Genomic DNA, 12,411 nt, shown 5'->3' with positions numbered 1-12,411 from the left:
TTTTTTAACCCTATTGTCTTCACCTAAAGGTAAATCTGGATTTTGTAAGTTTAACTAATTTCCAGGAGACGTTTAGAAAGTCACAAACATGGCAGACAAAGGCTGTCTCTGTGGATCATAGTTGGTCTACATGCATGAAAACACCATTATGAAAGGTACTCACCTCACTCCAGTCTATTTAATAATAAAAATATTATTATTAATAAAAAATAATAAATCCTTCAGACAAAAAAAATCTGGTACAAATATATAGTTTTCATTCTTATTTTTTCATATTTAGTCACTGTTCATATAATCACAAATATATATGACTTGATCAAAATCAAACTGATTTTCATTCTTAGGTTAAAAATTTATAGGTAAGGAAATCTTCTAATTAATTTTCCATCAAAATTTTGTCTAAGAAAGATGAATTTCCGTCACAAATATACAGCTACTTTCAATGTCCTTAGTATAGAATAAGGCTTCTTTTCTCATTTTAAAAGCCATCAGAAGTGTCATCCCTCAGGTAGGAGCAGATTGAAAAAGTTTCTTGATAGAGAGTATATAGAATACATTGCCTTGTATTAAAAATCCTAAATGTTTTCCATTATCTCAAGTGCAATTTCCTTCTCCAACTCCTAGGAGGCTTTGAAACAGATAAATTTTAGAGTCTTGTCAAGCTACTATTTCTCAACCAAGTAACTGCTAATTTGACTTCTGAGCCACAGCTCACAGCAATTTTTATCTTTGGTGTAGTCTATATGTCTTAAAGATCCAATTCAAAGTATGAAGTCACATTTAATCACATATAATCAAGAAATTATGAAGGAAAAAAGAAGATGAAGCATTTTGCTACTATGACTTATAATGTCAGTGAGTTTACTACTCATGGAAATAAAACTGGATTTCAACATATCTGTCAATACACACTTCCACAGTAGAAATAGTGTTGAAGACATTCACAAGCCTTTGTCTTTGGGACTACTTGTGAATCAACACTGGGATGTACAGTAAGAGGTTAACAGTCACAGATGTCTTCTCAGGGTATTTTGATGTAGTTGCGTGGAATGATTAAGTTGGAAACACTAACTTTTCTGTCCTTTTACAAATCAAAACAGCATGTGAACAAAGGCTACAGAGATTAAATAAAATATATTGACTGACAGTGTCATTAGCCACCAACATTATACATATTTGGATTTGAAGAATCTATTTCTGCTTTGAAAATTGCAGAGTTTAATAGTAAAATATTTAAATCAATGGAGTTAGAGCATTCTTGCATCCTTCAACGACTGACAAATTTACTCTGGAAGAAGTTTGACTTTCATAGCTCTATGTAACAAAAGGAAAGTACTTTTTACCTTTGTGGGATTTCACCCATTGTATATTTTTGACAGTGCTGCCTGGTCATTATGTAGATGTGCAAGACATAAATTGAAAATAAAAACAATTTCTAAAGTTTTTTTTTTTTTTCTGAGTGGAGATTTTTTTGCTCCCTTTTATTTTATGTCCTGAATGTTTTGTTTCTTTAAAACGGCCTTTATCAGGTTGCAAAAGTTGTCACTTCTCCCAAAAATGTAGGAGTTCTGAGTGCTGAGTTTGAGAAGTGTGGCCACATCTGTAATGTCAGCAGAGGATGTGATGAGTCTGAGTGATGATTGTGCAGTCATTATGTGACACCATCCCAAACTGAGCAAGACCAGCTGGAGAGAAAAGTAGGTGGCCTGTTGGTCACAGTGACTGTCCACTGGAGTACATGAGGCTTGGGTAAATGGGGGTCCAGGGTGCTGGAGTCAGTACAGAAGGCCTTGGAGAGGATTCAGTCCCATCTGCAGGACGGGCTATGTCTCAGCCCTCTTATCAAGGTATGCATACCTTCTGACTCACGAGACAAGAAACAGCTTGTCAAATGTCACTGGCACAGTGTCTGTGACTCAAGAGATTTGGAATACACCTTTGACTCATCTATGTTAATGTTACTCAACAAAATAGAAATTTATTGAAGCAGGGAGCTTTGCATTTCAGATTTGAACCTACATTACAAAATTTTAAGTGGCAGGTTCTTGCTGTATTTAATTTTATAAAGTGATTCCTGTCTATTTGATGATTTATTAATTAAGGGGAAATCTTGATTTAGACTGACTGACTCTGGGAAGGACTGGATTCAGATAAATCTAAATAGGAAACTTTTCAAAGATTATGGGAAATTGGAAAATAAAAGATGAAGGAAAAGTGAGAAATCACTGTGTTCTGTGTCATCTCTGTTCTCAGAGGCATTCACAGCCTGACTGGATAAAACCCTGAGCAAGCTGTTGTGGGATGTACAGTCTAGAAAACAGCATGTCACCAGCACATAAAGAATTTTGCTGCAAGAAGTCACAATGGAAACATTCTCCATAATTATTTTGGAATAAAAAAATCAGAACTGGAGGGTTACTGACTGCACAGATATTTACTGCAATGTATTGTGTACAGTTCACTGAGAGACCGGATGACCAGAGACATGGTGTAGACTGAGAAAACTGAAGACAGCCTTAAATTTGAAAATACTCAGATGGCTGCATAAAGGGTTGTTCAGTATATTAACTGAGGCTTTGATGAGCTTCAAATAAGAATTTTTTTGAGTGGGTACATTTTGTTGTACTTGGTGTTGTACTTGCATTTTCAAATTATTTTAAAAGATGCAAAGTCTGTATTTTGTAGAGGAGGACATGAATCACTTTTTAATGGCTTAAATCTAAATTTTTATTCTCCCCTTTTCAATTCAAAGCTGCAAAGTCTTGAAGTCTGAAAAGTCCAAGGATGTCTTTCATTTCTTTTGTTGAAGTATGGATTTCATGAAGAGAGCAGCAAGTATGCTTTTTGACATTAAGCGACTCCGATTACGAGGATGTTTCAGGGCCAGCTCTTTAATCTTCTGAGAAGATTCTCTTGATGACTCAGATTATAAGGATAGATCTCATTTACTGATCAGTTCAAGCGGACTCAATTTCTGGTACCATATAATCTTTCTAACAGAAGAATTTAAGGAGATGAAATATAAAATAGATAGTTAATTATGAATATAGAGAAACTGCCTGAATTAAATGAGGATTGTTCCCTATGAGCAGGAAAGCTTTAAAAGTTGAAATATGAAACTTTTTTTTTTAATAATCAATCTTTTAAAATTGAAGTGAATCAAATGGAAATTCACCTGAAAGTTACATGGACAACTCCACAGGATGTGTATACTCAGTACTGCAGATTCCTATGGACCTTTACACATATATGCTAAGAAAAATGAAAGTGCAAAAAAATATAAAAGCTGTATTAAACAGTGGGATTTCAACACTGCCTGAAAAATTACCCAACTTTTTCTATATACCAACTTTCATTAAATGTAGAAGAGATTAAGTAAATATTTCCTAGAAGAGTCTGCATTCAGATGATTTTCTTTCCTTTTTTTCTGGGAAGTGAGGAGTATTTACAAGGTATAGAAACAAGATAAGATGTATTTATATGTATATATCTGTTTGCAGAGATGTAAATGATCACCTTGAACATCACTTAAGTGAAAGGTTTCTGTTTTTTTGTTTGTTTGTTTTTGTGGGTTTTCCTACACAAGTCACTACAAGTCTATTGTGAAAATCCCAAATACTATAACATGCATATGCCAAAGCTGTTATGCAGCAGCAGAACTGTATTGCTGTGAAATTATTTCTAGTTAAGCAATTGTTATGTATATTTTCATTTAGAGAACATATTGAGAGACAAAACAATACACTGGGAAATCCTCTGTGAAGAGAAATGGTTAGAGATGTGCTAAGCAGAAAAAGGCCCAATACCTATACCCTTTCATCTACCTTTCATGGCAGATGCTACTCACATTTTGTTGGGAAAGTTGAGCCTTTCCCCTTCTGGCACAGACTGAACTTGTGAAATTGAGAGAAAGATGTAATGGGAAAAGAACACCTTATAAAAATCCTACAGCTCTTGACCTTATCTTCAACAGGTATTGACAAAAAGAAGCTGTGTCTCAATACATTAACTACTGCTCAAGAGAGCAGTCTGCTGTATGAACTTTCCCTTGCTCCTAATTGTCTACAGGTCCACAAGGCTGTATAGTGTTAGCCTGTTAATACAATTTAGGGGAAACCAGCTGGGCTTATAGATGCTTGTTCTTATAGTCAAAAAGAAAAAATGGTAACTGTGAGCAAGACACTTTCATACAGACTAGATATTGTACTGAAACTGTGGTACTCAGTTTATATTTTCAACTTCACGAAGTGTTGTATATACATTATATAATCTATTAGCACTATTACAAACGTGTGTAATCTCCTACATTAACAAACTTGACAGAAATAAAGAGTTGAACAGAGAAAAAGATTTGCTTGTAATTCAATATGTGGATTTGAACATTCAGAACTATGAAGTTATTTATATCCTGGAGATGTTAGAAAGTGAATAGCTGTTTCAGTAGTTTTTTTATCAGTGATACTAGCAACCTCATGCTGATAACAGGGGAAGTGTTTCTTCAGCTGCTACAAAGGTGAGAAAGAAACAGTATGTGCTTTGAGAACATTAAAATAATAGTAATCACTGATATTACACCTTGAATACATAGGTCTTACCTTGTTTTGCAAAGGTCTATAGACTTCTTTGCTGTTCAGGTCTCTGGCTGCAGGGAGTGCCTGAGCCTGCTGCTGCCCAGGGAGAGTGGCAGGGACTCCACCTGTGTGACGTGTGACAGGTGGACGAGCTGCTTATCCTGGTGGTGGAGCTCAAGGATGAGATGCAGAGACAGGACGATCAGGGAGTGTGAATGGGAGATCAACTCGTGGAGTGACTCGCTGGCTTACCAGAGGGAAGGGTTCTGGGAAAATATCCCCAAAAAGGTGGTGGACCCCCTTCCTTGTCATAGTCAGGCAGACCTGACTGATGAGAAGGGCTGGAAGAGAGTCCCGATTCGGTGTCACAGGAGCCCCCTCCACCTGCCTAGCCCACTTCCCCAGTTCCCTCTAAGAAACTTGTTCCAGTTGCTGGAAATTAAAGGGGAGGTGAGTGGAGAGGAGAGGCGATGGAGGATCTGCTTAGGAGGAGAGGCGATGGAGGATCTGCTTAGGAGGGAGCCTAGAGTGAGGTGGTCACCCCTACGCCTTGAGACTGTCTCTGACAGGAAAGAAAAAAGTGTGGTCGTGGTGGGTGACTCCCTTCTCAAAGGAATGGATGGCCCCATATGCAGACCTGACGCGGGCCATCGGGAAGTGTGCTGTCCTCCTGGGGCTCAGGTCAGGGACATAACCAGGAAACTCCTAAGCTGGTTAGATCATCTGATTACTTTCCATTACTTGTAGTTCAGGTAGGCAGTGATGAAATTGCTCAGGCAAGCCTACGGACTATGAAAAAAGATCTCAGGGGTTTAGGGCGTTTAGTTCAAGGATTGGGAGCTCAAGTGATCTGCTCTATACCTTCAGGGGCAGTAAGGGACACTGAGCAGGATCGGAAAGCATGAGCAATGAATAATTGGCTCAGAGGCTGGTGTCGAGACAGAAACTTTGGGTTCTTTTATCATGGGGCATTTTACTCATCCCCTGGCTGCTGTCTGTCCGTGGAACCCACCTATCTCAAAGGGGGCAACGAATCCTAGTGCAGGAGCTAGCGGGGCTTACCAAAAGAGCTTTAAATGAGCTACGATAGGAGAAGGGGACAAAACAGGCCTCACCAGAGATGAGCCTAGGGGAATGATGCTTAAACTGGGGGTGAGGCAGACAACTAGGCTGAAGTGCATCTATACCAATGCACGCAGCATGAGCAACAAGCAGGAAGAGTTGGAAACGATTGTGAATCAGGCTAATTATGACCTTGTTGCTATTACCGAAACATGGTGGGACCACTCCCATGACTGGAGTGCTATGATAGATGGCTACAAGATCTTCAGAAGGGATAGATGAGGAAAGAAGGATGGTGGTGTGGCCCTTTATATTAAAGAGTGTTTTGATGTTGAAGAGCTTGGGATTGGAAATGACAGAGTTGAGTGTCTATGGGTAAGGATCAGGGGGAAGGCCTGTAGGGGCGACATCTTGGTGGCGGTCTGTTAGAGACCGCCTAGTCAGGATGAAGAGTTGGATGAGACATTTTACGAGCAGCTTGCAGAAGTCACGCAATCACCAGCACTTGTTCTCATGAGAGACTTCAAATTCCCTGATGTACGTTGGAAATATAATACAGCACAGAGGAAGCAGTCCAGGAGGTTTCTAGATTGCGCGGAAGATAGCTTACTTAAGCAACTGGTACGAGAGCCTACCAGGAGTGGTGCCCTACGAGACCTGCGCTTCACTAACAGAGAAGGACTGGTGGGAGAAGTGAAGGTTGGGAACTGTCTTGGGCAGAGCAACCACGGAATTGTAGAATTCTCTATTCTTGGAGATGCCAGAAGAGTGACCAGCAAAACTACTTTCTTGAACTTCCAGAGGGCGAACTGATCTGATCAGGATGCTTGTAGCACGGGTCCCTTGGGAGTCTCTTCTTAAGGGTAAAGGGGTCCAGGAAGCCTGGACTCTCCTCAAGATGGAAATCTTAAAGGCGCAAAGACAGGCTGCCCCTGAGTGATGTAAGGCGAGCCATAGGGGAAGATGACTGGTGTGGATGAGCCGGGAACTACTGTTGAGACTCTAGAGGAAAAAGAGAGTCTATGTCCTCTGGAAGAAGGGACAGGCTCCTTGGGGAGATTATAAGAAAATAGCTAAGGTATGCAGGGAGGAAGTTGGGAAGGCAAAAGCCCAACTTGAACTCAGATTGGCCACTGCAGTAAAAGACAATAAAAAATCCTTTTATAAATATATCAACGGTAAAAGAAGAACCAAGGATAATTTTCATCCTATACTTAATAGCAGGGAATGCGGCCACTGAGGATAAGGAGAAGGCTGAGGTCCTCAACGCTTTCTTTACATCTGCCTTTAATAGCCAGACTAGTTATCCTCTGGGCATTTTACGCCCTGATCTGGAAGTCTGGGATGCTACTCAGAATATACCCCCAGCAATTCAGGTGAAGATAGAGAGCTCCTCCTCCTCCTCCATCTGGACTGTCACAAGTCCATGGGACTGGACGGCCTACACCCTCGGGTGCTGAGGGAGCTGGCGAGGGTGATTGCTGAGCCACTCTCGGCCATCTATCTATCAGTGCTCCTGGCTAACTGGAGAGGTCCCAGAGGATTGGAGGCTTGCTGATGTGACTCCCATCTTCAAGAAAGGAGGATCCAGGGAACTACAGGCCTGTCAGCCTGACTTCGGTACCAGGGAAAGTCATGGAGCAAATCATCTTGGGTGAGATCTTGTGGTGTCCAGGGGATCAGGCCCAGCCAGCATGGGTTCATGAAAGGCAGGTCGTGCTTGACCAACCTCATCTCCTTCTATGACTGGGTGACCAGACTGGTAGATGAGGGAAAGGCTGTTGATGTAGTCTACCTAGACTTCAGCAAAGCCTTTGACACGGTCTCTCACAATATTTTCCTGGGGAAACTGGCTGCCCATGGCCTGGACAGGTATCCCCTTCTTTGGGTAAGGAATTGGCTAGAGGGCCGTGCCCAACGCGTAGTGGTTAATGGAGTTAAGTCCAGCTGGTGGCCCGTTTCAAGGAGTGTCCCCCAGGGGTCAGTACTGGGGCCCATCTTGTTTAGTATCTTTATTGATAATCTAGATGAGGGGATTGAGTGTACCCTCAATAAGTTTGCAGATGACACCAAGCTGGGAGGTGATGTTGATCTGCCTGAGGGTAGGGAGGCCCTTCAGAGTGATCTAGATAAGCTGGATCATTGGGCTGAGGTGAATGGGATGAGGTTCAACAAGGCCAAGTGTCGGATCCTGCATTTTGGCCATAATAACCCCAAGAAGCGTTAAAGGCTTGGGGATGAGTGGCTGGATGATTGTGAAGAGGAAAAGGACCTGGGGGTGTTGGTTGATGCTCGGCTGAACATGAGCCAATAGTGTGCCCAGGTGGCCAAGAGGGCCAATGGCATCCTGGCATGCAATAGAAATAGTGTGGCCAGCAGGAGCAGAGCGCTAATCATCCCCTTCTACTCAGCTCTGATGAGGCCGCACCTCGAGTATTGTGTTTGGTTTTGGGCCCCTCACTGTAAGAAAGACATTGAGGCCCTGGAGCGTGTCCAGAGAAGGGCAACAAAACTGGTGAGGAGTCTGGAGCACAAATCTTATGAGGAGCGGCTGAGGGAGTTGGGATTGTTTAGTGTGGAGAAGAGGAGGCTCTGGGGAGAGCTCATTGCACTCTACAACTTCCTGAAGGGAGGTTGTGATGAGAAGGAGTTTGGCCTCTTCTTCCAGGCAACAAACAGGACCCAAGGAAATGGCCACAAGTTGTACCAGAGGAGGTTTAGATTGGACATGAGAAAAAACTTTATCTCTCAAAGAGTGGTCAGGCACTGGAATGGCTGCCCAGGCAGGTGGTGGAGTCACCATCCCTGGCATTGTTCAAGAGGCGTCTGGACGAGGAGCTGCGTGATCTGGTTTAGTTTCTGGTAGCTATGGTAATGAGAAGACGGTTGGACTAGATGATCTTATAGGTCCTTTCCAACCTTGTGATTCTATGATTCATTTGTATTCCTAGAAATGCAGGATAATAAGAAAACTTCCCAGAACAGCCCATCAGATAGGTAAAAAATGAAATCCTAGTTATCTTGCATTTTTTATTTTTATTTTTTTTATTTATTCTCTGATCCTATTTTGAACAGATAACTTTCCAAATATACAAGTTATTCCATAAAGTCTGTATAAAAAAAATAATTATAGTATTTATAGGAGTTGGAGAAAGACTCCTGAATGAGCAAATTCTGATTCTTCTTATATTGGATATTTTTCTCACAGTCCTTCAATCCAATCAAGATCCTTCCATCATGGAATAGCTTATAATTTTCACAGCCATGTTTAGTTGATATTATCCCAAAATGTACTTTTCCATAGGGTGTCTGAAAATTTTTTGGCAGAGATGAAAGTCTCATAAGGACAAGTTGCATGAAGTGAAAAAATCTGTTCAGAAAGCTTTCAGATTGCATCCATGTGAAGTTCCTAGGATCTTTCCCAAAATCTATTTTAAAGAGAATTCCCTAAATTTAAAAACTGTAAGTTTTTCCACTGGAATATAATCACACACACTGAAGATCATGACTAACAGAGAAAAAATCACCCCAGCTGTTCAGCCTAAAAGTTTTCTGGTTGTGCTTTGTCTAGGTTTGGGGCACAGTGAGGAAGAATTTGGAATATGTTAGAAACAGATAGTCCTTGAAATAACTTCTAGTGAGCTGGGCCTCTGAACTGAGCACCTTGAAGAGAGCAAGGTATTGTGTGGTTGTTTGGCATTGTAGATTCTTAGCTGTAAGCTGGAGACCGTGCAAAAAACTAGAGGCAAGCAATTTTCACCTCAGGCTCTCCTGGTAGCTGTCTGATCTGCACTTAGAGGAAGGTGACAGAAAGGTCATCATGGAAGCTTCCCAGTGACTTTCTTCTGTAAACAGAAAACACACTGCTGAGACTGATGACGGAGATATGGGAGCAAGTTATGAACTGATATACAAAATGGACCTTATAAATGGTTTCAAACTTGTTCACCTTGCTGTTGATTCCCTGCAGCAACTACCAAATTTCAAACAGTCCACAGGCTAAAAACTCATGTTATTTTCAAATTCCTGAAGTCTGTGAAGCACTTAATACTTTTCAGAGCCTGCAACTATATGCTTCTGTTAACAGCCCTCTGCCTGCTGCACTGAATCTTCAGATTACTGTGGCTGTTGTTAAAGCAGAATTTAGGAATTAGTTTTTAGTATCTTTTTGCTTGATCTGAGAATTGAGAGCATTTAGTGACACTGTTAACATATGAGAAGTATTCTGATAGAATGATTAACTGTTTTGGAAAATAATTGTTACTTTGGGGCACTATTTCCCTTACTTATTTCTGAGACTTCTGTATCTAGACTGTAATTTCACACTTTTGAATTTGAAGACGGGAAGATAAATATTAATTGCATGAGGTCATCATTTTGAATCAACTCAGACTATTCCTTTAATACAACAAATCCAGTGTCCATTTAAATACAAAAAAGCAGATTGTGGATTTTATTAATATCCCAAAACAAAATGTTTTGTTTGCAATATACATCAGCCAAGTAAAAAAAAAAGGAGATCATCAATTCCAGCCCACTTTTTTTTTCAGTCTTTCAAAACTGATGAATACTGCATCATTTCAAACCAGTGCATTTCCTACAATATTATCCAAACACAATTCTGTAGGGTTTTTTGGTTAAAGGATCAGAACATTCTTTCATTGGTGCTCTTTACCTCTGCTTTTTTTTTTCAAATTTTTATTTTTGCTGTTGGAAGAGTTGGAGAGCAGATGCTAGAGTGCCTCCATGTAAAACGGAACAAAAGATTACCAGTCTCCATGGCAGAAAAAATTACATGGAAGAGAAGACAGCAAATCACTCACTAATCCCCAACAGCTTTAGAAGAGGAAATCATGCATTCATTCATGTCAGACAGAAGAAAGAAGTGAATGCCTGTCTATATAAATAAATAATGTGATCATTTATGAATCCTGTTGCTTAATAAATGGTGTCTAAGTCTACCTTTATTTCCATTCAGAAGGTCCAAAACAGAATTGAGAACATTTGTTTTCTAATTAAGACAAAGAAACAGTTCTTTTCTGAAGGAAATGAAAAAAAATAAATTCAATCTCAACCATTTTTCCTCAATTATTCAGTTCAACAATTGAACTGAATAATTACACTGCCTAACTACTACTCATCTATCATTCAGGCAAAACTGGAATTGCAGTTATTAATCAAAGTATATTATGATGGTTGGCAAAATGAATCACTGCTCCTCCAAAATAAACTTTTTTGTCAGTGAAAGCTGATGCATGTGACACTTCACAAAATGTTGCCATTTCTTTTAGTACTCCTGTGGCTTTAGATTTTTCAAGCACCATTCCTGAAGATACTTTTTTGAGGAAAATATGTCTACAAAAAATCTAGGGATTTCTTAACCAAATTTTGCAAGACAAATCTTTCAATTCCTAGCTGGTTTCAATTTCTTTTAACAGAAAATTTTTAAAGTTTCAAGATGTTTGAATAACTCACACTTTTAAAATATTTCTTATGGTGTTGTACTCTGAATTTCAAATACAATTTAAATGATTTTATTAAATATAGCCTTTTTGTAGGATCCCACAAATATTGGTGAGAAATATAAAAAATAGATTGTGTTAATGAACTGCTGTCTGAATTAAATTAATAAATAAGAAAAATTGTATTAGCAAGTTGCTTATTTCAGTTCACAGTCATTCAAGAACTATATATGGTTGGTATAGATGACATCAAAGATTTCTGGAATCACAACAATTTTACACAGAAAATAAAACTCATGTGATTCTTTGCAACTATATAATTTCTAGGAGGAATCTATATCTATATGCATATAATTAAATTAAGAAAAGAAAATAAGCATACCAAAAGAAAGAAACTTCATAAATTTGTGAGAAAACAAAACCTTGTAAGATGCTGATGGATAGGATTGCAGACGAGTGAAAAGTGTGCTGTGACAGTCAAGAAAGCCATCTGTACCCTGTGAATCAGACCCAGCCCTGCTAGCTGGTCAAGGGAAGAGATTATTCTGCTTTGCACTGTGCTGGTGAAGCCTCACCTCAAGCACTGCCTGCAGCTTTGCATGCCATAATATAAGGAGGACATAAATCAGAGTGTCCAAAGGAGGACTACAATGATGATGAAGGATCTAGAGGGCAGGCCACATGAGGAGCAGAGCTGAGGTCCCTGAGTTTGCTCAGCTCAGAGCTGAGGGGGGGGCCTCATGGCAGCTGCAGCTCCTCCTCACAGGGAGTGGAGGGGCAGCGCTGAGCTCTGCACTCTGTGACAGAATGGCATAAAGCTGTGTCAGGGGAGGGGCAGGTGGTAGTTAGAGAAAGGGTCTGCACCGGAGGATGGAACAGGTTGCCCAGGGCGGTGGGCATGCCACTGAGCTGTGGGAGGTCAAGAAGGTCTTAGGACAATGCTCTCAGAAATACGGTTTGAATTTTTTGTTGGGCCTGTGTGGAGCCAGGGGTTGGGTATGATGATTCTTGCAGGTCCCTTCCAACGCTGGATATCCTATTATTCAGTGATTCAATTATTCTGATACTTCAAAGTATTCAAGTGAAAACTGAAGATTTCAGTCCATTACTTATATACTTAATTAAGTAATATTTTAGCATGGCATTTACATTCAGGGAGGCAACATATGTTTTCCATGCAAGAGATAACAACGTCTTTGATCAAGGTTAAATATATTTGCATCAAAAACAAACTGGAAAGAGCAGTATTGGACCCAGTACATTGTACAAAGAACAGTTTTACCACTATGTATTTTTAAATTTAATTTTAATCTTTG

Source organism: Meleagris gallopavo, chromosome 1, assembly GCF_000146605.3.
Source record: "Meleagris gallopavo isolate NT-WF06-2002-E0010 breed Aviagen turkey brand Nicholas breeding stock chromosome 1, Turkey_5.1, whole genome shotgun sequence".
NCBI classification, from domain to species: Eukaryota; Metazoa; Chordata; class Aves; order Galliformes; family Phasianidae; genus Meleagris; species Meleagris gallopavo.
This window is presented reverse-complemented; position numbering follows the sequence as displayed.